The sequence below is a fragment of the Eucyclogobius newberryi genome, unplaced genomic scaffold, assembly GCF_026437365.1.
Source record: "Eucyclogobius newberryi isolate DKJ021-1_F unplaced genomic scaffold, fEucNew1.0.hap1 SCAF_2, whole genome shotgun sequence".
Classification (NCBI taxonomy): domain Eukaryota; kingdom Metazoa; phylum Chordata; class Actinopteri; order Gobiiformes; family Gobiidae; genus Eucyclogobius; species Eucyclogobius newberryi.
Genome location: NW_027315834.1, coordinates 31733303 through 31758721, shown reverse-complemented (window position 1 = coordinate 31758721; position 25419 = coordinate 31733303). Strand labels below are relative to the sequence as shown.

Below are 25419 nucleotides of genomic sequence, written 5' to 3'. Positions count from 1 at the left end.
AAACATTTAGAGTTTGAGACTTTTTGAGTTTGAAACATTTAGAGTTTGAAACATTTAGAGTTTGAAACAAATGGTGGTAAAACAGATAGGTTTGGCAGTGTCGGATTACAGACACACAGGGTGGGGGCCCAGCGCCGTGGAAGGGGGGGCTCAGCCAGGGATGTGACCACTGAACTGTGAAAGGTCAAGAGGTGACATTTCGGAGTTGGAGTGACAGACGCAATTCCATCTCTTCCTTGATTACATCCTGGATTAGTGAACGTTGTAAACTATTTGGATTATTTAAGTTTGTTTAAATGTAGAAGTTTGAGAAATGGGCAAGGCCATTTATCAAACGGGGGGATGTACGTGTAAACAAATATTCCGAATCAAGCAATAATTACTAAAAAAAAAAAAAAAATTGTAAACAAGAAAACTGTTTGAAATACACTGAATTGTCGAAAAGACTTTGTTTATCACCACAGAGAACGTGTTGGAGATGTGGTGTTTACAGAGACGGAGCCAAGTGGACAGCCAAGGGGACGGAGCCACACCGTGTCGTCCTCACACTGACCATTGGAGGGACGAGAACATGGGTGCTCTCATGGGAAAGTGAGAGAAATGTCTGGACAACACAGCGGCAGATCCATAACATCGCAGACGCAGGACTTCGTTTGTATGAGTTTTGTCCAGAGTCTACGGTAGAGTACGATACTCTGCTACGATGGACGAGAGCCAGAGGCTACGGTGCGCAGAGTACCATACTCTGTGGCAAAAGAATCAACAGTTATCATCATCACAAGCGATGACGATAATATGGGTGCTGAACACCTGTATTATGCACCGGACAATCGGGACAATCGGGACAATCGGGACAAATGGGACAATCGGGACAATCGATCAACATACACAACTGTGTATAACGGTAAATGGAATATAGAGGGAAGAAAATAAGTGATCAACTTGAAGAAAGGTTGTGTAATAATGTACAATGTATAATTGACATGACAGAGGCTGAAGAAACACAATGGCATATTATACAGCCACTGTTGTTTGCACTAACTAAGAGAGTTTTTTTTTCTGCTACAACATAACTACATGCAATGTTAATGAGATTATGAATTGAGATGGGAAATGTACCAGTTCATATGTGTCATAGGTGTGACCGAAGCGAGCAGCGGAGGAAGGTCTCTTAAGAAACCAAGCAAGGACGTATGGTGGTGTGGGCACACAGTGCTGAGAGGGCACTTGGAAGGACTAGGACGTTGTGCCTATGTATCTCTTTTGTGATCAGCATCACCCAGAACCATACCGCAGGGTCAAGGTCGAGAGGTTAGTGGACAATCTGGTCCCAGTAGCACCTGATACTACGTATCACTATGTATGCAGTAGACATGTTGTGGGCCGAGAGAAAAGGAGTGTGTTCAATGTTGAAAAATGTGCGTAACTTTTTGTGTGTAAAAGTGTCATTTTAACAACAATATGAAAGACATGTTGAAAACTGAAATGAGTAATGTGTTTGGCATATGAGACAGTAGACTAATGCTTTGATAAACAGGAGGGAAATGTGATAAAATGTGAATATATGAGTATATTTCTGTGATGTATTTTATCTGCATAATAGTGATATTTTATCTGCATCATTAGTCTAAGAGAAGAACGGGTGTGTGACAGCATTTGTTTGTGAAGGGGTCGTAAAGATGGGCCAAAGAATGTTGCCCGAGGGGGGGGAGTTGCACCCCCCTTGCAGGCTTTATCTCTACGGAAAAATACCAAGTGCCTTGATGTGAGGCTGACCAATGAGAAATGTGACCCGCCTATTCCAGAATATCTAATAAAACCAACCAGCATGGGAAAAAACGGGGTGAGACGCGGGGGTGAGACGCAGGAGGGTCAGCCAGGCTCCTTACAACGGCCTGGCTGACACAGTCCCCGCGTTTTCTCCCATGCATGCCACACAAATGTCTGATTTGTCGTTTCATATTCTAGGTTGAATTGTGTTCTCTATGTGTTACGGAATAGCATCGGTGTATGTCTAATTCCATGACAATCTCTCTGCACCGGAGGACTTAACTATACAAATAAATTCATGTTATGGTTTAAAGTAGACTTATTAACTTAGATTTTCTTCATTCATTTTACATCATTGTACTATACAAATATGGTGGTCTTTTATTGTGTATGGTTCAAATTCTCTTTTATACTATTTAAATATTGTCAGCATACAGAAGTCATTTTAGATAGATACCAGCAGTTCTTCCATATTGTACAGTCCTTATGCAGCTTTTTGATTAGAACCTACTCTGCTCCGTGCTCTTGGCCCCATTCAGCTCTGATAGCATTTCCATTACAACAGGTGCACCGTGTGCTGTGTAAAACTGGGCATGAAAACAGCACAAAAATGTTTTGACGCAAAAGGATGTCTGCTCGACAGATTAATACAAGGGGAAAAAACTCTGATACTTTATGTTCTGGATAGACAGCTTCCTGTGGGTCACTGATGTAGACAGGACACACAGCAGCAGCAGCCGCCCTGTAGCCACGCCCTCTGTGACAGGTGGAGGGAGAGGCAGCAGTGGGCGGTTCTGTCTGCGTGCAGTAAAGAGGTTATTGTGGTCATTAATTGTTCATCATCACCTTTCAATTACTAATTTTTTGTAATCGTCGGGTGTAATAATCGTAATCACAGCTAAAACTACAAGTGGAATGCTCTGATAGATTTGAACACTAGCTTTGTTATATCGACCTTTGTTTATTATCGTACTCGTAGCTGTCTTTTTTCCCCATGATTGTTTAGCTCGCGGGGATTATACATCATGACGATTCTCTTCATGTCTGTGGTCTGCATTTCTTTTCTCACATTTAAAAGATTTTGGACACTCAAATCCTGTTGTGTGCTGCAAGTTTATGGAGGAGACAAAGGTGTGTTCTGTCTCATACTCCACGCTGAAATGGCTCACGAGAAACAGTAGGCTTTTACCCAATCAGCGTCCTACGGTCTGTGGACGTCATGTTTAGTCACTGCTTTGCTCAAATTTGCCAAAGCGGAAAGAGGGTACTAAAAAGGTATGCGGTCTGAGGAGGTACCACCAAAGTGAAATACACTTAATCTGGGCTGAATCGCGCCGAATACAGTTGAGCCAAGTAGGTTCTAATGGAAAAGACCCATTTATGTGTGGTAATTTTCAGTCCGTCAGTGAGATATGGATGTTGTGAGTCTGCAGGAAGAGGTCAGAGCAGATAAACTGGGTTAGAGGTGTCTTGGTTGGACAGAGGAGGAGATAGATGGGTGTACAGGTGAAAATAAATCCATTGGGAACCCGCGGGAAGCCATCTATTCACAGATGTACCCTTGTGGCTGGGGCAGTGTTGGAGCGGTTAAAGGACAGAGCAGATGCAGGCTTGGGTCCGTTTCATCCGGTTTGTGAGGTCCAGGTCAGTCCAGGTTGCCTGTCAAATAAGTCCTCTGTCACCATCTGTCTCCACAGCTCACCGTGAACAATATTTGATTACAGTGATCCCTCGCTATATCGCAGTTCACTTTTCGTGGACTCGCTGCTTCGCGGATTTTCATCATGCATTGTGTTCTGCATTCTGATTGGCTAAACAGTCTCTCTGCGTCTTCTCTACCTGTGTGTCAATAACGTTATGGATTAATATGTACACGTACGTAAAACCGCTTGTCAAATTGAAGTTTGCGAGGCCGGTGAGAGCGGCGTGTGTGAGCGGCGGGAGAGAGCGGTGAGAGTACAGTACAAACGTTTATACAGTACTTTTATTTGTTAAACAAATGCTTGGGCCTGTAAAAAGGTTTTGTTCCTTGTTTTCAATGTTTTATGAAGTATTTCATTGTATAATAACTGTAAAAAAATGAAGGTTTCTACTTCGCGGATTTCGACTCCCGCGGGTTCTTCTTGGAACGTAACCCCCGCGATAAACGAGGGATCACTGTACATGTAAAACACAGACTACCAGCCAATAGAATCCTTTGAATCTTCTAACATAAGAGAGTAATTAGTGCACAAACTTGAATCATCTTTTTACATTATCTATACTTCTAAAGATAGTGGTGTTGGAATTTAGAGTTTGGAAAATACTTTATAACAAGCGTATAACACATGCTAGTTTATGAAAAGTAAAACAATGTACTGGTGCTGTATATCAATTGAACCAGGGACCTCACCAGACCCTTTTTACATGACCCACTATAAATCAGCTGTGCCCCAGTATAAAAAGACCAAGCCCATTATCTGTGCTGGAGGTATGTGCCAAGAGCGCACAGTGTGCAGTAGACTATTGTCTACTGTGAGCTTGTTGGGACAGCACCAATGAGACCTATGATAGCGCTGCCTGGTTGAGTCATAATGTGATCCATATCAGTATATAGCGAGAAAACCTTAAGTCACTTTCATTTTTGGACATAATGACATTGTTAGATGTGTAAACAGTTATGAAAGAATATGTGTGTGAATCCAATAGCGCAAGGACATCACATAACAAGCACTCAAGCTCCCCAATATGAATCTGCAGACCCGGAGGCTGCACTCTTATGAACCACAGATGCCCCGTACACGTCTCTGGAGGAGCAAAGGGAGGCAGCAGAGGGCATTTATCAGGGCATTTGGATTCATTCCTCTAAAATTCACCAGATTACAGGAAATTACTTGCTCATTTTCAAGAGGTGCACCACTTCAGCAATACTGGGACACAGGCCCCTCAATTAAGTCTTAAGGTCTAGTGACAGCCCTGAATTGAAAATAAGCATAAACTCAGAGTGTTTTTTTTGTTCAGTTTGTTCAGTTGTTTTAGTTGTATGCACAACTTAAATGTAGTCCAGGCTTTATCCCTCAAAATGTGGGCTCTTATAATACTATAACTTGTATAAAGGTAGGCTGTAGTTGCCTGGCAAATCCAAATACATGCAACAGGAGGAACACAAAAAAACATGATGGGACACGCAATTAAACCTTCCAAATGAGATGAGATAAAAATAAGACTAAACAACTCTCAATGGCTAACTGGATACTATTCAAAAGAGAATAGGTCTGGTCTGCTCCATATTTCAAGGACCCAAAAATGACAGACAATTTATAAAGTGTTTGCTTCAGTTTGGTAAAACAAATGAGTACATCATGCGAACATTTCTCAGCATGAAAAAAATCTATTGAAAAAGGTGAAAACTGAAGTCACAGCTCATTGTGTCTACCCTTTTTACAGCAAATTATTAATTACTCTTCCGCTTCGAATTAAATTCTTCTGTTAGACCATTCCACAAGTTGACCAGTCTAAATCAATAATAATTATGTACGTTTCGATAATCAATAGTGTTTTCAAAAGGAAAAAGAACATTCCATTTCCAATTAGAGGCATCATTGACACAGACAAGATTTGAGTTTGATGATACAGCTCATGTGATTTCACTGGTGCTAAATTATTCAACCCAGGCATCGGAAAGAAAAAAATGAAAATAAAAAGCAGACGGCTGATCATTTTGAAGTCATCACCTTCCCTCCATATTCTTAGATCAGAGAGAATATTATTTAAATAAGATTTATAATTTTTCCCCATTTACCGGTAATTTCAGCTGACTTTCTCTGCTTCAAGTGACTTTACTCCTCCTACTTCATATATATATATATATATATATATATATATATATATATATATACACCGCTTTGATGAACATTATGGTGGTGAATCTGTCAAACTTGTAACAAAGAGCACAGAGTTGCACTGAGCAGAACACATTGTTGATAAGTGCTGAAAATGATGATGATACTGATGATTGTTTAGAGATTAAAAGGCCTTTGAACTTGCAGAATGACAATTATCTCAGCAATACAGATGTCACCAACAGTAGGTTCATACCAAAAATAACGTTTTATGTGGATTAAAAAAATTCTCTCAAAACGATTTTAAATTCTCTTCTAAAGTATAATGATGTTCCTTCATAAACAATGGAGATGTCTTATTTCATTTTTGTGTCAGAAATGCTGCATCATATGCCACTATTTTGTTTTGTTTTTTCTGACCCGCAGGCTTTATGTCGACAGCATAGAAATGGGGACCACTGCGGTGGTACCAACCACACATGTGCCACACCTTAAACCACTGAACCACTGGTGAGCATGTAGCACTGTATTTCTCTGAGTGCAACTACTTCTCCTGGACTAAAGGTGTGTAGACGAGGCCATAAACCTGGCCCTCCACTTAATCCAGCAGCATCTGAACACATCCCTGCAGTGCATGAAGTAAATCTCAATGGATTCATACTTTCATGTAGGATCCACATTTTCAATTCTTTCTTTAGGGTTAGGCCTCCCACGTGAAGCGCAAAGGCCTGTCCTACTGCTATTCCACACAGGTTTATTCAGCGTGGTTTGAGCACAGATCTATGGGTTTGAGGCTGTGTGGTCCTCAGAGCACATGCACAGACCTCTAAAAGAAGCTGCTTTCTGCTCAAGTTCTAAAAGCTCATGTTAGAGAGCGGAGCATAAACAGGCCTCTGAACACGGCCACAGACTGAGCAGCAATATATTTGTATATATTTTAAAACAATTCATATAAAGTTATGACACACGGTAATTTTAGATTGTATTGGTCAATCACTGATTGCCTTGATTGCACTGACTGCACGGAACTGTTATGGAATAAATTCACTATTTTGGCGTTTCAGTGAACTTGTTTTCAGATATGTTAATTGGGCTGTGCTCCACTCAGTATATTATAGTATATATTATATAGTTATAGTATATATTATATATATACACTCAGTATTTAGTGATGGTTAAAATCAGTTAACCATGCACACAACGCTCATGTCAACGTTATCATGGGAATATTCCTCCAACTTCCACTGGTCTAGAGCTGTAACTGAAAAAAAGTATCTACAACTCGTCTCACAGTGGCCCACATTGGCAAACTTTAGCACATTTCAACACAGCTTTACTAAAGAAACATTGGAATTTATGGTATGTTGTAGAGCACATCACACCAACAACAACATGGAGGAGAACTACAGAACAGCACACATGCCAGGCTGTGTGAAGCAAGCCGCAGTGTTGCTCTCATCCCCATTTCATGCTAAAGCTGTCCTGACTAATAAGAACAAAACATCTTTAATTAAAGAGCAATAAATAAATTAAATATGAAGCTAAAGAGCCTATATTAATTGAAGCTGTGTTTCCACTGGTTTGCTTTGGAGCAGAACGGTGCAGTCTAAAGGACTTTCTACTGTCTTATACCATAACGGGTACTACTTCCCAAAAGGGTCGAGCACTTCTCCTCCAGTTCCATTTTAGATAAGGAGGAGCGACGCAACATAACAAGATGACAGCAAAATATGGAATGCAGATAGACGCAGAAAATAACAATAATTTCTCACCAAATGCTGACCTGTAATGTTGTGGTAAATTGCCGTATTTCAAGTGGCGGCGACTTGAATTGAGCCGACAAACTAAGCAAAACAATGTTAGCATCTGCTGTTTCCTGTTTATCGATGCACGGCACTCTCCAAGGCGAACCAGCAATTACATCACAACAGAGGGATCCATGTTAAGTGTGTCTATGGAGAAGAGTTCTGTTGTGTGCAAGTGGACTGTAATGATGAGACAGAAAGTCTGCAACAAAGGATGAAGACACAGAGGCTAAAGTGAACGTCACAAGGACCTAGTGCTACAAAATGACTTGACCTCAGTGAATCTCGGAGCACAACACAAGGTACAACACTGGACTATGCAGATGTTTACGTGTGACATTAAACACAAAATTAATTTAGAGATACTGCAACAGTTCAACTGCCCATATCTGGTCTACCTACAATACACTATGTTAAGATAAGAGAACTTTTATTTGTCCCACAATGGGGGAATTAGTCATTTAGAAATATTCTAACAGAAAATGTATGGACTGTTATGTCTTTCTTTGTTTTCTTTCTAGCTGTGCATGGATGAGTTTCTGTAAAAAGCAGACATGCATCCCTTTCTATAGCATTTTTCAATTCAGAACTTATTTTAATTTAAGTAAATTATGTTAAAGACAATAAAATGTAAGATTCACTCGCCATAGATATTTGGACTGGTCTGTCTATCAAAGTGAAATGTTGATGTTTTGGGGACATACTAATGAAGAATGAAATGACTAAATTCAAGCAGTAGCATCTTATTTGTTATATGTATACTGTACATACAAATATACCTACAGGTTTTATATTTATTGCAACTGTGCAAATGCATTCATAAATCTAACCAGTCACTGCAGTAAACGAGTGAAGCCCTCATATAAAGTAAAAACAACTAAAAAAATCCTCCTGATTTAGTATTCGTATCACTTAAAAAAAAGCCTCTCCATTTTCAGCTCTGACTCTAAACCATACAGCATTTGTGAAGAAAGGCACAGATTTGTTTCCCCGTCATAGCCAAATGTTTTGCTACAAGGCATTAAATTATCTATAACAAAATGTTATCTTATATGTACAGTGAAGTCTGCCAATGAAACTATCTGACCAAACATCCCACTCTCAGTTGGACACCTCACAATAAAAGGGTGTCAAATGAGTGGAGGCCCTGGTGCATGCTGGGAGTGCTTTTAACACGTGGCTGGACTCCACTGTGCAGTCAGACCTCTCACTGTACTCCGGTCAGCACTCACATATGCAACACAACCATTAACTGTGGTAAGCCTGCAATGGACAGGCACTCATCCTCTTCCCACAGGTAATATCTCTATGAAACCAGATAGTTGACTAATTTCTATAATTGTGTGAAATGCTCATTTAGTTTAATGTGTGAACTAGCTACATGAGGCAAAGTGCTCATTGCAATCAGTCCACTGGTGCCTCCTGATCGCGGCAATCCATTTCTGATGAAAAACAATAATTTTGGGGAAGTTATAGATTAGAAGTAAATTTGACTTCTAATGCCCTATTTTAAACAAGCCCTTTATTTCACCATATATTTTATATGTTACACTACTATTATAACTATTATTTATTTTATCATGCTGTCGTAAACACCGGATTATAGCCATGGGCTACTTTCCCTCAGTCTGCAGTCACACTCACAACACACTCATTCATACACCAGCATTATATTGTATGTATTGTTTTTAGTGGTAAGGGAAACCAGAGCACCCAGAGGAAACCTACACAGACATAAGACATGCCACCTGGGAGTGAAAGGACCTTCTTGCTGTGAAGGACTCATTGCTGCGCTACCGTGATGCCCAATACCATAAACCAGGGGTGTCAAACATGCGGCCGCATCCGGCCCCCCAGATGTTTTAATCCGGCCCACTGAACATAAAAAGCAAACAAAAAGCCTCTGAACAAAAAAGCACTTTTTATTTATTTATTCAATTCTGTCCACTATTTTAAAAAAAACACTATTTTAAAAAAGGAAACTCTCAAGCTGCTTAATATGCTGTTCCTACTGCTGATGAACATGGACTCAATCTTTCACCTGCTGCAGATAGTGTACTATTTATTTCTAATATATTTATAGTTTTATTCTTTGTTATTTTTGGCTCGCGCGCCTGATCATCACAATTCGGCAGTTTGGTAATGCCCAAAAACCAAAAAAAAATTCAAAGGCTGAGACTTAAAATTGTTTAAATCCCAGATGTTGTCAGCTTCTATGGATTTTGTTCAACATTTACATTATTTTGTTGAGGTGTTGTAACAATAAATTAATGTCACATGCGACATCTAATCTACAGTATCCATCCATCCATCCATTTTCTACCGCTTGTTCCCTTTCGGGGTCGCGGGTGACTGGAGCCTATCCCAGTGACTTCGGGCCTTAGGCGGGGTACACCCTGGACAGTGGCCAACTTGTCGCAGGGCTGACACAGAGACATAGACATTACAGACAGTTCACTCTCACATTCAATCTACAATATATCATAATTAAATGCATTCTGTTTGTGTTTTATGAATGCAAGTCAGAAAACTAATTTAACTGGAAGCACAATGCACAAATCTTATAAATAGATGCTTATGTTCATCTGAATGTTGTTCATATAATAACAATTGTGTTTACCCCCCGAGGACACAGTTAATGATGTGCACCAAAACAAACTGCATTTTCACTTACCCTGACACTGGGTTATGACATTCCCTGAGATGTGGGGAGTTGGTTGGATCTCGTTTCACATTTATAATTTGTCCTCAAACATTATAATTGACCCGAGTTAATAAATAGATTTTCCTATTGAAAAGTTGAAAGCATATTAATGTTTGATCATAATTTGGGCCATCACACAGTAAACCATAAAATGTTCTCTATGTACAAAAAATATATTGTGATGCAGAAACATTTCTATAGTCACATCATGTAGTCTATTTATTTTCATGCAAGGTCCACGCCAAACAAAAGCAAATAGAATACTGGCAAAGTATTTAAGGAATATAACGTATACCAGTGGAGGCCAGATGAGTGCGAGAGCTCTCAGCATAAACCTGTCAGAGAGCAACTACTCTACCCGCTCTATGTGTGTGTGTGTGTGTGTGTGTGTGTGTGTGTGTGTCTCATAGTCCCATGTGCCGAATGTGTCCAGGACTCACCTTCACTGATTGGCTGCTGCACAGAGAGGTCAGAGGTTAAAGGGAGGCTGGTACACTTCATCAGATTCTTGACATGATGTGTGGCAGGAGAAGAGAAGACAGATATAGGTCTGCAGACTGGGAAAGAGCGATAACAAGAACAAAAGGTACAGATTAAGTGTAGTCTGTACAAATTGAACCCATGAGAAATATCAGAAGAAACATTTAAAGAAATGTTTGTGTGACACATTGGATGGTGTGGTTAGTATTTTTTAACTTTAGTTGTAAGGAAACAAACAACATAAATCAACACACGTCATCTGAGACCAACAGTTGTTGAGTAAAGTAAATGGAGGCAAGGAAGTGAGGCCAAGACAGACTTGCAGTATGGTATGTGACTTTTTAGAATTGTGTTGTGTGCTGGATATGTAAGGCTTTATCTGGCAATGATCCACAGTTACCCACAAACAGGCACAGAACAGCATGAGTAGGAGAACAATTCAGGCACTGCAATGTTGTTGTTGTCGTTGTTGTTCTTTAATAGGATCAACTGTTCTAAAGACCATATAGTAGTATATTTTCCACGGAAACTTTGTCGAATCTGAAATGCAGGTAGTGACAAAATAAGTTTTACACCTTCAAAACAAGCCAAACCTCAGCACTGAATCTATACAATATATTCTGTTAACAATGGGATCAATGCAGCATTAACACAGCTCTGTAAACAGAACGGAAAAAGACAACTTCTTCATTTTTATACTTTGTTCACTTTTGGGTACAATAAGGAACAACAAACTAAAGCAATTCAGTTTACAAAGAGGGTTCTATTTCTATGGATTTCTTTTTGAACAAAATAAATTGTTTCCCATAGCCTTGGGGCGGTGCACATGATGCTGAATATATTATTACCAGATAAAGACAAGGGCAGCAATAAATTGATTATATATATATATATATATATATATTTTTTAATACATATTTTTTTCCCCCCACCGAGCGTGAACATGAAGGAAGCAGAGCACGCGCTTGCGGACCAGGTTTTGAGCATGGAACAAACCTTTGTGTTTTATCCTAAGCAATTTTAACAAGGGGAATCTCAGCCATGAACTACCTAAGTACAGACAGTTTATTAAAGCCCCGACCAGGGAGCAGAACACTCTGGATCACTGCTACACAACAGTCAGCAACGCCTTCCGCGCCATGGGTCGCGCTGGTGGGCTTTTCAGATCAAGTCATGGTTCACCTGATCCCCACGTACAGACAGAGGCTGAAGCTTTCCAAACCTGTAGTGAGGACTTCTAAGAAGTGGACCAATGAGGCAGTGGAGGAGCTACGTGTGTGTTTGGACATTACAGACTGGGAGGTTTTCAGAGCTGCCACCGATGGAAGAGTACACGGACACTGTGACGTCATACATTCGATTCTGTGAGGACAGCATTATACCAACACACACCAAAGTCACTTTCAATAATGACCAACGATGGTTCGCACCAAAACTGAGGGAGTTAAGGCAGCCGAAGGAGGCAGTGCTACAAAGTTAGATCACAATACAATACGTATCTGAAGCAGCAATTCTCTGAGAACAACTCCGACTATGTGTAAAGTGGGCTCGGGCTTCTCACCAACTACAAGTTGAGAGCCCCCAACACTGCAGATGACCAAAAACTGGCTGAGGAACTTAACACCTTCTACTCCAGGCTCGAGACCACTCTCCTCATCGGACTCATCTCAGACGGGGATGAGTCTGTCTACAGGAGGGAGGTGGACCGGCTGGTTTCCTGATGCAGCGTTAACAACCTGGAGCTCAATAACCAGAAGACAGTGGAGATGATCCCATCCGGACTAGAACCTCCCGCCATAATAATAGTTTATTTCCCTCCGCTGTTGGACTCATGAGCACTAAACACCTGCTAATTTAACAATACTCAACCAATACTATGAAAGCACTGTTCATTTTCTGCACTATTTCTGACCATCTGTAAATGTTTGTGTAAATATATGTACATACTGAGACCAAGCTTATGTTTTACCTTATTGTATTAGTAACTTCTTAATTTATGCATACCATATTTGATTCTATAGATGTTGCTATTGTTATTATTTTATTATTTTTGGTTTTATGTTGCACCTTAACACCAAAACAAGTTCCTATGTTTGTGAACTGTGTTCAATGACAATGGCAATAAACCTTTTTCTGATGATTCTGATTAGATTTAAATGTCCGCGAACATTAGTTGTGGCAAGTTTTTGCTGCTTTTTCATTTTCAATGTTATGTGCTATCTACCAGCAGTATATAGGCAACAGATGATCCTAGTTTGAAGGTCCAAGATTCTAGGATTTTGATCCCATGAAAGAATGTTCCTTTAAGCATCCTTAAGCATCCAAGACCAAGTTAAAAGCGACTCAATCAATCTATACTTGACTGTTTTAGCCTAGCGCTGAATCTTCAGGTAAAGTTATCAGGTTATCCCAAGAGCTTGAGGTAGCTTTGGTCTATGGTAAATAAAAACATGTTTGAACTGTCCGTCCCTTACCAGTTGGGGGCCCATTCTTCAAAAGGCAGACAGTGTTGGCTCAAGCAATCTGTAGAGCCAGAAAGAATCACCACATCTTACACTGTGAACATCAAAATGCAACAAATGAAAGGCATGAAATTCTCTGTGTTAGGATCCCAGACCATAACATCAGGTTGTGGTGCAGTGAGCTGAATACAAGAGACTCTTATGTACAAGTCTTATAGAGCAGAATCTAGAAAAAAGAAAACCGCATCAATATTGTATCATAATAAACTTTGTAAGACAAAATATGCTTATACATAAACATTTATTCAATTTAAACATTGGGTTTTGAAAGTATTTTTTTAAATAGTTAAACCAATGAATTTCTAACAGCTATGAACTTCTTTCTCAATCATGTCTCAAATTAGCAAGTAATGAATTGATACAAAATTAGCAAGAAATCCAACTATTAGAGTGAAGTGCCGTTCTGTGTATGTACAATAATACAGTGCATATTATGCACTGTCCAAAAAGGTGATGTTTACATCACGCTGCTGAACGCTGCCTTAAGTAGTCGTGACACATGGTTTTTCAATTAAACCCAACTGGGTGGAGTGCTTACCGGCGCTCGCTTCAGTCTGTTTTTAGTGAGCATTGATTCCACTCAGCAGTTTGAAAGTTGAAAAGTTCTAGAGTGGTAGACGAGTTTGCTCATGTTCTTGGACGCCGCGGTGCCGTAAGCTTCCGGTGCATGCAAATGAGTCCGCCATTTAAACTAGTGTGCAGCTGATTCCACCTGGTGCCGGGGGAGGAAGGGGGTGGCTTACAGCTCGCAGGTTATCTTTAGACCCATCGGGTCTAGAAATTTTCATTTGATTGAGGGGCTTGTTATAAAATACTGACCGTTGTATTACAAGACTAGTAGCTTTGCATTTAGACGCATCTAAATTCAGTTCCTCTTTAGACAAATTTCTCAGTGAATAGGAGTTGGATTGTAATAATACATAAAGCCTTTTGAAGCTTAACAAACAGAGATCACATCTGAACTGTCCCCTATGTCCTTAATTTCTCTGTGTGAGCCAATTTACCTGGGTCTGGCTCTACTCCTGGGCTTTCTCGCGAGAGAGGATGAAAAAGTACTTCGCAAACTTCAAGTTCCTGTTTAAATGATTATCAGTCGAGCTGATGACTGTTAAAATGCATCATTAATCAGGTGCAGATCCTACATGTTGCCAACAGTTTAGAGATTTTAGGTACATTTTCAGACTGAATCAAAACTGTAATCCAAATGAGATGGTATTTCAATACGCAGCCTTTTTAATGGACGTGGGGCAGATGAGGGTAAATTGAGTGGGGCACAATATGGCATAATTTTTTTCAATTTACCAGGGCTGGGCCGAGTCTGAACACCAAAATTGCAGGACCCGTGGGTTGGAATAAAACCTGACCTGCGCAACACTAGAGAGCATCATCAGTTTGGGGAAAACTGATGGCAAACTTGCTCAAATCCTCTTTTTACTCAGCCTCACACGCTTTCTCTTATTTAGTCAATGATAAGGTTAAGTTATTTACGCTTATGCCCTGCACACCTCTTCCCCACAGACTGTATCACGTCTTCTCTCTCCTTCCTTCTGCTCTGCTCTGGACTCCAAATAAGTTCTACAGTTTTAGACAGAAAACTTTTGTCTCTGACCTGCTAAAGTCATGTTTTATGTTGTAGGTAAATTTAGAACATTTGTATTAAGTTTTGTAAGAATGAGCCTGAATTTGCGGCTGTCATGCGCGTGACGACTGCATCGATGTCGGCTTATACTTTTGTTCATTCATACTTTTGCATCTCTCTCCGTGAATATGAGGCCGATTGATGGTTTTCCCCCAGCGGACCTGATCTGTTTTATCCGAGTTTGCTCAGCCCTCTGCTGCAGCCCGCGCTCTGTAGAGAGAAAACAGAAAGAGGAGGGCTAACTCTTCAAAGAAAGTGACTATGAGGAAAGAGGAGGGTAGAGTTTCCACAGGTCTGAACTGAGAGAACGCACATACCGGTATGTATCGTGGGGATAGTAATAGTTACGCATTATCACAAATACATTTGTAGTGGGTACACGCAAATCCAGCCCCACTTCTACTTGGTGGCATATACCTGTGTGTCGGCTGTTGTGATACGACGCACACCTCTATGCAAAAAAAATAATATTTGTACAGGATTAGATGGGCCTAAAGTTCTAAAATCTAAAATGATACAATGGATGCGTTTTTGGATCTTTGAATTAAAATGTTAATGTAATAGATTAACAGTTAATATAAAAATCCATTCTCCATTTGGGACTTTTGATTATTTTCTCTTTATATTTAATTTATTTTGTCTACAACGAAACGAACAAGTGCAGGGGTGTCAAACTCATTTTGGGTCGTGCGCTGAATTTCAACGCTCAGGCGAAGATCAGTCTTTAACCAGATCAACGAATTTTGCATACTTTTGAGCTGCCACACTCCGTACATCTTGAATAAACTGTGCTCTACTAATGTAACGCAATAAAGTAGGACAATATTCAGCACTTTTATGCATCAAGTACATTTGCGTACTTCAGCCAGGACCCAGGTCAGGCCAACAGCACCATCTGCTCCTGCCCAGGACATTGCTCAGGACAGGGCCTTTGAGGCTGCTGCTCTCAGTTTGTGGAACGCCCTACCAGACCACCTCAAGGCTCCACAGACAATGAGTGCTTTTAAGAAAGGACTAAAACCATTACTTTTTCAAAAACATCATCGTATTATTATCAATGTTTTTGTTGTGATGTTCTGTTGTTTTTATTCTTGTAATGATTCTTGTACACGTGACACATGAATGCAGCCTTCACACAAACACTGCAGTCACATTCCTCACTGTTCTTTGTATTTTTATGATCTAAACGTGCTTTCTGCCCATTATGCTGCACATTTATTGTGTCAGAACAACCGCAGCATTAAAAGGCGGAATCCTGAAGAGAGAAAAAAGTGAAGCCATGCTGTGCTGAGGCTGCAGAGGTGAGGCCAAGTCACCCTGAGGAAATGCAGGTTTAGTTCAGTCTCGGCCTAATCCGTCCAAGAAAATAGATGCTGAAAATGTTGATATTCTATGTAAAACTAAAGTGATCGAATTTTCCGTCACGTCTCAAAAAAATCTGTCAATGGCGAAGAATTCTTGGTTAATGTCTTCTCTGCCTCAATATCATGTAGCTCCTTTAATGCCAGATTTTGTCATATTTTTAGGCTAAGCAATAACATCTCCAGAGAGTTGGTGGTGGAACTACCCCAAAAGAGTTACATAGTGCGGGTCAGGAATTACAGGTATGGTAAACAAATAACATCTAATCTTAACTATAAAACTACCTGGAGAGCAAAGATGACTCTACCATTATAAAGGCACACACGTAGCAAGTTGGAGAGACATCTTAAGGTTCCATTGCGTTTATTTTATCATTTATTTTTGGTTGAAGAGATAACAGTAGGTAGCAAAAATAGCAGTGGGCCCCAGAGCCACAGTAGAGGTAGTCCCAACACATGACTGACTAAAAATATGAACCTGCATTCCACTTCTGATAGTGTGAATTAATTAATTTAGTCTACAAGGAGCGGGCCAACCAATCACAGTGTTCCGCTAGAGTCCACAATCACACAGCGACACAAACAAAGTTCTAGATTAGCAACCAGAGGTAGTTAATTTGAGAATATTGTAAGTAAGCTGCATGCTGTACCTCACAATTTGAACCGACACGAGCCAAAGACATTAGCAAGGTGGAAACACGCTGACGCACAACTAAAATGAGGCACTAGCTGTGAGGAACATAGCGGCTACCCTGGATGTTGGAGGTCAGGGAAGTGACATGGTTGTACAGCTTCAGTTGTAGTCATCTGGACTCAGTTTGAAAAAATATACGTTTCGACTCTCATCCAAGAGTCATTGTCAATAACAGAATTTAGGTCGAGAACTCCGATATTAATACTGTTCTGTGGTAAGACCCGCCCATTGGGAGGAGCCTTCCTGAAGTAGAAAGAGTTGTTTGTTTCAACAGAAACTCCCCCCTTGTATCTACCGAGCTAGCCTATTCAGAATCTTAATGGGCTATTAGAAACCTCTTTGTCTTTGTGAGACCCTGGCTCAACCACCCTGAGTACCTGATTAGCTCTCGACCTAAATTCTGTTATTGACAATGACTCTTGGATGAGAGTCGAAACGTCTATTTTTTCAAACTGAGTCCAGATGACTACAACTGAAGCTTTTTCTACTATGGAACACGCCTGGACGAATGAGGGATTACACCGACATGGTTGTACAGCGTTCTCTCTAGTGCCACCCTTGAGCATGTCAAAGCTAATCATGCCACACATCTTTAAACATCCAATATCAAATCTTAGCATATCACACACATTTCCAAATTTGTATAGAGTGAACCTCACCAAACATCTCAGCTGCTTCCAAACACACCCTTTGTTTGATTAGCAATCACCAACCACCTTTCTCCTCCACCATGTCCCTGTTTTGCTTTCCTCCTTCATTGCTACAATATACTATTGCCACGGTGCTTACCTTTTCCCCTGTAGGGCTGTGTGTCTGCTGTAATGAATAGTACTTAATTGCCAACTGGGACTGAAGCCTTAAATATAAGTCTCAGGACAGTTAACCTGGGTCAGTATGAATGATAAACACACTTTAATAAATGGGCCGAGGCAAGAAGCACTGGAGAAAGCCATTTCTCTGCACAGGCGCTTCAGCACAATGCATTTTAATGGGACTCTTGCAATTATTGGGGTTCTTAAAGAGAATTACCAACACTCAAGTGTATCTTTAGCTTTAGCTTATTAGCTTCTGTCCATTCCACTGTCTGTCTTGTTTAAATTCTGATGTCTTTTACTTTCCTGGTTATTTTTGGTTTAGAAGGAAAAACACTGGAAACCTTGGCTCATGGATATGGCTTTGATTGTGCTTTAAATTTTAAGTATGTTTTTTTTTTGTCCTGTCCCTATAATAAACATAATGAAAAAATACTAATAAATACAATCAGACAAGCCAGCTCAAGGTTTTATGTTCTAGTCTAGTATTCTATTCAAGCAACGTTTTGAGGACTCTTCACCATTCAAAAGATATTTTTAAATTGTTATCAATATTTATAACTTGAGAGTTATAACTAAGAGGGGCACAAAGGATAGTAAAGTTCATTACCCATAACAGAATATTTTAAATATACAACTGTTCATCTTGAGATTGTTTTTAATTGTCTGTAATTAAATTAAATCGTACCTAATGCACCTTTCAACATAAATCTAGTTTATTTATTCAGGCAAACACGACACCAAATGCATATGCAGTACAATACCATATCTTTATTCTGATCTTGTTATAGGGTAAAGGGCAAGATCTCAGCGCTGATGTGACCCTCTTGTATTTACAGTCTGTTATTAATCACAGGAAAATCATTTGCTGCTCTGAGCGGCCCAGGAGTTTAATTTCATTTGTTCCCATCGATTTAACGGCCATTTGAAAAACAGGGGGAGGAGGCAGTGGAGTGGAGATCCAATACAAGCTATTGATTAGACTAAACAACCTTGTGTTCACAGCAACAGAGTTCAGGGAAGTAGAGAAATTACATCCTTTAAGGATCCCATGTATTTTAAGACTACCGTACTTTTTGGACTTTAAGCTGCTTCTTTTTCCCCACATTTTAGACCCTGTGGTCATTACAACGGTGCGGCTAATTTATAGATTTTTACAAGCTAACGGCCACCAGGGGGCATTCCAGCAAGAAACGCAAGCATTTGACACACTGTAGAGGAAGACGTCAGTGGACAGTGCTTCACTGGAAGTGAATCTAGATGCGGCAAAACACAAAGACACAAGAAACACAAAGACACAAGAAACACAAAGACACAAAGACTCTGCAGTTTTGAACCCGCCGCATTGAAATGAGACTTTCTTGGCCAGACCTGAACCGCATCACTACTGCGGACCATATTTTTGTGTAAATATCTCATGTTACAATGTAACTTTCACTCGCTAAGCACAAGCTCAGGAGCAAAATCAGCTCACACAGAGTTATCAAGGACAGAAGGGACAGTAGGGACAGCTGTGATGTGTTTTCTGTTTATGCTTCAAAATGCTATGTGTTTTATTATAATCCAACTCATATCCACTGAGAAATTAGTCTAATTAGGGGTGCGCCGCCCAAGACCCATGGTTCAAAAGACAACAGGCTTACACATAGTAGTCAGAGGAGACTACCATGTATGTGTAGCGCTCTATAGCCTGAAAAAGTACGGTAATGTAAAAAAAACATTTGGAGATGTCAATTTCAAGATTTATTTTAGTTTTTTCATAATGAGTGACTATAATGCCCTCTACACTGCATCGCACTGTAACAAGTATTGTATATCATTTGGGAAGAATAATCAAAATTGGCACTGCATTTCATTTTAAATGCTCTACAGCACTCCTGAATAAAATCTGCACCAACAACATTTTAAAAAGAAGAAACAATAAATAGTACATGTTGTGTAATGTAAATGCTATGTCCTTAAAAAAAATGATGATCTCGTGGCGCACCCGTGACACCGCAGACCATCACCGCAGACCAATTTCTCACTGAATATGAGTTGAATTGTAATAAAACACAAAACACATCACTTTACTCTGTGTGAGCTGATTTACCTGTGTCTGTGTCTTCACATGTGGTTCATCTGCTCCTGCTTAGCGAGTGATGAGATATTTACACTGGTCCAACGTAGTGATGCATGGCCAAGAAAGTCTCATTTCAATGTATCAGCTGTATATATAGCTGCAGCTCCGTGCGCCGCGTGTGTCTCACTTCCTCATTAGACTAATTTCTCAGTGAATATGAGTCTGTTAGTAATAAAACACACAGCATTTTGAAGCTTAAAATACAGATAACATGACATGTGACCACTGTCCACTCACGTCTACTTCTACAGTGTGTCAAATGCTTGCGCTTCGAGCTAGAGTGCCCCCCGGTGGTCGTTAGCCAGTAAAATCTTTAAATTAGATGCGCCGTTGTATTTGGCTGCAGGGTGCAAAGCATGGGGGAAAAGTAGCTGCTTAAAGTCCGAAAAGTACGCTAGGTAACTTAATTGTCAGTCAAAAAGGTCAAAAACAAAAGAAAAGACTCATTACTGAAGTATATTGAATTTTCTGTCTAATCCCCGAGTATTTTACAGAATAAGCAACCAGCACATAGTATAAGTAAGTATAGAGAATGATGGATATATCTCGTTGGCTGGCTTACCTTATCACCACTCTAGGTTTCATCAAGACTCCCGATGGAGGTGCAGATACTGATAAAGCCAGGCAGCACACACGCACGCTAAACAAGATTGGCTTGTCTGGGGTCCAAAATAAATGGTGTTGCAGAAAGCTGAGATAGTCAAAGAATAAAAGAGGAGAGCGCTTTTAAGGTGCAGTCGGTGTGATAAGGGCTCAGCAGTGATTATGAAGCTAAAAGGAAAGAGAACACATAGATTAATTTGGTCCAAGGCAGCTGATGGAAAACTGTCAACGACTTTGTTAACTCAGTAATGGAAGCGCTGAGATTACAACATGGGGGTGAAGGATTTTGTATGATGGCTGTCAAAAGTAAAATAAGCATTTACATATCATGATTTAACATGATTATACTTAACGTCAAGAGTAAAGCTGGTGAGAATCAGCCTAAAACAATAATGTTGGTTGGTTGTGATGCAAATTTGGGTTTATGTGGTATTTGTACGATCTTTATGGTATTTGTGGTCTTTTGCAATTCAATATAGTTCAAGCTTCTGTTCCAATGCGTTTTAGAATGAAACATGTCTTTCATAGTACCTCTGCTTTACCTTGAACAAAAGGTAAAGGACCACGCCATGAAGTCTGAAAGAATGAAAGAATGGTCATGACCTGCAGAGTACAACAGAAATCCAGGGTTTGTTCTGAAAGGAGGTGACAGCATGTGTCATGTGGGCTCTCAAAGGCATGTCCTCAATAAACGGTTGAACGTCAAAGAATCAAAAGTGAGGGAGAACTCAGGCAGTGACCACCTGCTCTGATGTCGGGCCAACAGCTTGACAAATAATATTTCAAGGTAAAAATGAGAAAAGTAGAAAAACAAAGAATGAAAGGGAAGCGTTTGAGGAAAAATGGGCATGCTGCATGTGTGAAGAAAAGAAAAGATGAATGTGATTTACTGAAAATGTCAAGATGCATCCCAGCACTCCTGAATAAAACCAGCACACACAAAATGTACGAAGAAAATAGTAATTGTACATAAACGGGCCGCACCCATCAATAAACCGCAGCTGCCCAACACTACACTGTAGTGATGCATCTTTTGAACCGGGAATGAGACTAATTTCTCAGTGAATATGCGTTGGATTGTAATAAACACACAGCATTTTGAAGTTTAACATACAAAGAATACGTCTGAGCTGTCCCAACTGTCTCTTCTGTCCTTGATTACTCTGTGTGAGCTGATTTACCTGTGTCTGTGTCTTCACATCTGGTTCATCTGCTCCTGAGCACGTACTTGTACTAACTCGAGTGAGAGTTACGTTGTTACATGAGATCTTTACACAGAAATATGTTCTACGGTAGTGATGCACATGTTGTCTTTTTACCCGAGAGACAGTTCTGGCCAAGAAAGTCTAATTTCACTGCGGCAGGTTCTAAACTGCAGACAGTCGTATATCGCATGTCCTCGCTCTGCGTGTCTTTTTGCGTTTCGCCGCCTCATAATTCACTTCCTCATTAGACTCATTTATCCATAAATATGGACCTGATTGTAATAAAACACACAGCGTTTTCAAGTTTAAAATATAGAAAACATGATGTGTCCCCTGACGTCGTGTTCTACAGTGTGTCAAACGCTTGCGCTTCTTGTTAGAGTGCCCCCCCGGTGGCCGTTAGCCAGTAAAATCTATAAATTAGATGCACCGTTTTAATGACCGCAGGGATCAAAACGTGGGAAAAAAGTAGCAACTTAAAGTCCAAAAAGTACGGTAATCAACAACAAAAATTATTCTTAGCTATAGAATTCAAATCCAAACAGTACATGTTTGAGATAGTGTTCAGTACTATTGAGTTTCCTGCCTTATAGCACAAAATGGTGACTTTCCATTGGGTTCTTGGGTTGGACTCTAATAATAGACACAAAATATTTAATAATCCCCTATAGTTCTAATTCCAAAGTTTTATCATTCATATTAATTGACCATGTAAAATAAGCCCCATAATCTTCAAGATTTTGAGGAATTTAATTGCAGCTAAGCAAGGACTGCCCTAAATTAATGCATTAAATACATTTATGGTATGAAATAAGCTGAAAAAAGCATGCAATTATCATTTAAAGTCAAACCAGACACATGTTCAGAAAGAGATGATTGAAATTCTAAGACTGTCCTGGATACTAGAAAGATGGAATTGCTAAGACCAAAAGTGAAAGGCTGAGAAATGGGATTTTGATTGTGAGCACATTTGAGAGGTCAGGGGTCACACAGAAGAGCCAACAGATCAAATGGAGGTCAAGAAAAATACATTTAGGGGGATAGAGTGATTCTGGAGGAATAACAAATGAGTAAATGAGTGGCTATGTCCCTGTCGCATTGAGCTGAGGTACTGTTTCCTCATCTTGTCTCCCAGATCGAGAGTGTTGCTCTCAGTTATAGAAAGAACTGCTTGGGGAATAGGGACGAGTTGGAATGGCTGGATTACAGGCCCAGCGTGGCCATCACTGTCACTCACATCAGAACTGCCTATTCCGGCGACACACACTGAGCCCTTGAGTCACAGTAAGGGATTTTTTTGTTTTTTTGTTTAAACCAATTCCCAAAACACTTTCACAACAACAAATCCCAATGCTCCAGATTCTGCTCTCACTGTTTGGATTTTGTACTCGTCAAAGTAAGTGACATAAAATGTACAGTTCACCATGTACCCAAATCCAACTAAATCATTTTAATCAAGTAACACAATTTATTAAGTAAACGTGACCAAGTGAATTTGATATTTAACATTATCTCTGTATCAGTACCTCTAAATAAACTGTGATGTTGACCCGACATTGGCTCAGGCCTTGTCCATCCTCTGATGAAAGCTCCACCCCTAATCCTAAGAGCGGGGACACAGGAGTATAGGACCCAACTGGGCAAACACATTACCACACTTCCTGCTGCTATTTTCCAATTAGTCCTGTATCGATCAGCAGCTAGCTCCACTTCTCTGCTTGAAGCCACTTCTCTCACAGTACTTTGTGTTTCTCACCACTCTCTGGGGTTAGAAAAGAATAAAAGAAGAATAAAATAGCAAAAAACACAATACACTTTGGCACATGCTCATGATTTGTGCCAAACCAAAATAGTTTCATTAATTTTTCTTTTTTTAATAAATAGCTTCAGCTAGTAATTTGTTATTGAATCACTTCCATAAAGGGCTGTGCAATTACTAAAATGTAAAGCTTATTGTGATCAAATCCAATGCTTCTCTCTGATCCAAACACATTGATTGGCATTTTAATAGACAGGCCTATATCACTTGTCAGTAGAAGCACATTGAATGTATTAATATTAATTTATTTTAAATGGTAATGTGGAAAGGATTAAAAGTTTTATCCTTGGCCAAACACATCCATCTCATTTTCATTAAATAATGTATTCAAGCAGGATTTCAGCTCTCCTGCCCTTGTAGATAAGGTTTATTAAAACTCACTTTAATCCGATGACCTTTACCTATTATTACTGTATTTTTCCAATACCCCCCGTTATTTCCTTAATTTGTTGTCTGTCTGCTTTAACTGCATTGTTTGTTTTCTTCTATATGATTTTGTTTGTTTGCATTGTAGGATGCTGTATGAAGACTTTGTAAGCCGTGTTTTTAAGAAAGTGCTTTATAAATGAAAGTTATTAAAATTGCTATTAGAAAATGTTACTCCCAAAAGCCAACTTCCATTTGGGTGCCTGGGTGACGAGGGCGTATTATGTAGCAAAGAATCTCAGAAGAGCTAGACTCGACTGCCATGACATGGAGAAACCTCACACCAGGGAGAATCTCACTGTGGGGCATTGGATGAATGACGGGGGTCCATGAAGCTGGTGACATCAGCCTCATTCAAAAACAGGAGCTGATGAAGGTCATGTTAAGGTCATTCAATGTAGTTCACATACAAGTTTAACCAACTTCACGTTTATATTCTACTTCTGAATAATTGTTTTTAAATCATGGTTAAGGTGAAACAAAAGACTTTGGTATAATGTAGTGTTTCATGTAAAAGGCTTTTATTTTGATAGTATTCAAATTTTGCCTTCTTTTTTGGGGTTAAAACTTAAAAATCAGGCCAAGAATTAGACAAACAAATACATTTTGAAATAACATCCATTTACAATGTTACAATGTCCCAAATAAATCCATCCATCCATTTTCTGCCGCTTTATCCGGGGCCGGGTCGCGGGGGCAGCAGTCTGAGCAGGGACTCCCAGACTTCCTTCTCCCCAGACACTTCCTCTAACTCCTCCGGGGGGAGCGTTCATTTATGTCGACATAGTTTTTATTCTTTTCTAGCTTTTAAATCCATAAATGCAAAAATGCAAATGCAAAAATGAAAACATCTTTGGGTGTAGATTGAAAAATGTATATACTGTATATATATATATATATATATATGTATATATATGTTGAGAGAACCAACTGAAAACATTGGGACAATTAATTTTATCTGTAGTATCTCACATTAAGCAAAGAACACATATTTTACATTTTCAATTCAGAACCAGATTTAGCTATTAATGTAAAAAAAAATACATTTTAATTTCCAGTGTCCAAGGTTAGTAGAGGAGCACAAGTGTAAGCCAAGCTACACATTAACAGTAATTTAACTACTAATAATGCATTTGAAAAAAGTGGTAATATTGTAGTAAAACAAATATTTTATTTTCAACATTTTGGGATCCTATAGTTTAAAATTGAGCTCAAGGCCAGGTCAGGTCAGAATTATGCGGTAAAATTTGCTATTTACTTGTCCGATTGAAAGGAAAGGCAGGTTTATTTGTAGAGCGCAATTCAAAGTGCTTCACACAAGAGGAAAAAATGCATTAACACAAAATAGATAGACATGAAAGAGAAGAGTGCAAATAAAATTCTTTGTCATATGCACAGCTAAACAAAATATTTGTTCAGCCTAGATTTGAACATAGTCTTAGTAAAGGCCCGTTTCACATCTTCAGGAAATCTTTGTTGACCTAGTTTATGGTTCATATATCTGTAATTACTGGGCCTATTCACATGAAACAAAACTGGCTCATAGTTCAATGTCTGTGTTGTTGTTTTTTCTAAACTTAACCCAACAGCCTCAGAATGCAGTGCTATTACCCAACTCCAAATACAAGATTACATT

At 39.5% G+C, this 25419-nt stretch overlaps 1 long non-coding RNA gene across 1 annotated transcript in view; it reads right to left on the bottom strand.

Annotated features, from left to right (window-relative positions):
* LOC140367101 (uncharacterized) overlaps positions 1-25419 on the bottom strand; it is an 87964-nt gene that overhangs the window by 21074 nt on the left and 41471 nt on the right. The window contains exon 2 of the long non-coding RNA XR_011928103.1: positions 10541-10657. This is a non-coding gene — a long non-coding RNA (uncharacterized lncRNA). The remainder of the gene's footprint in view (positions 1-10540; positions 10658-25419) is intronic.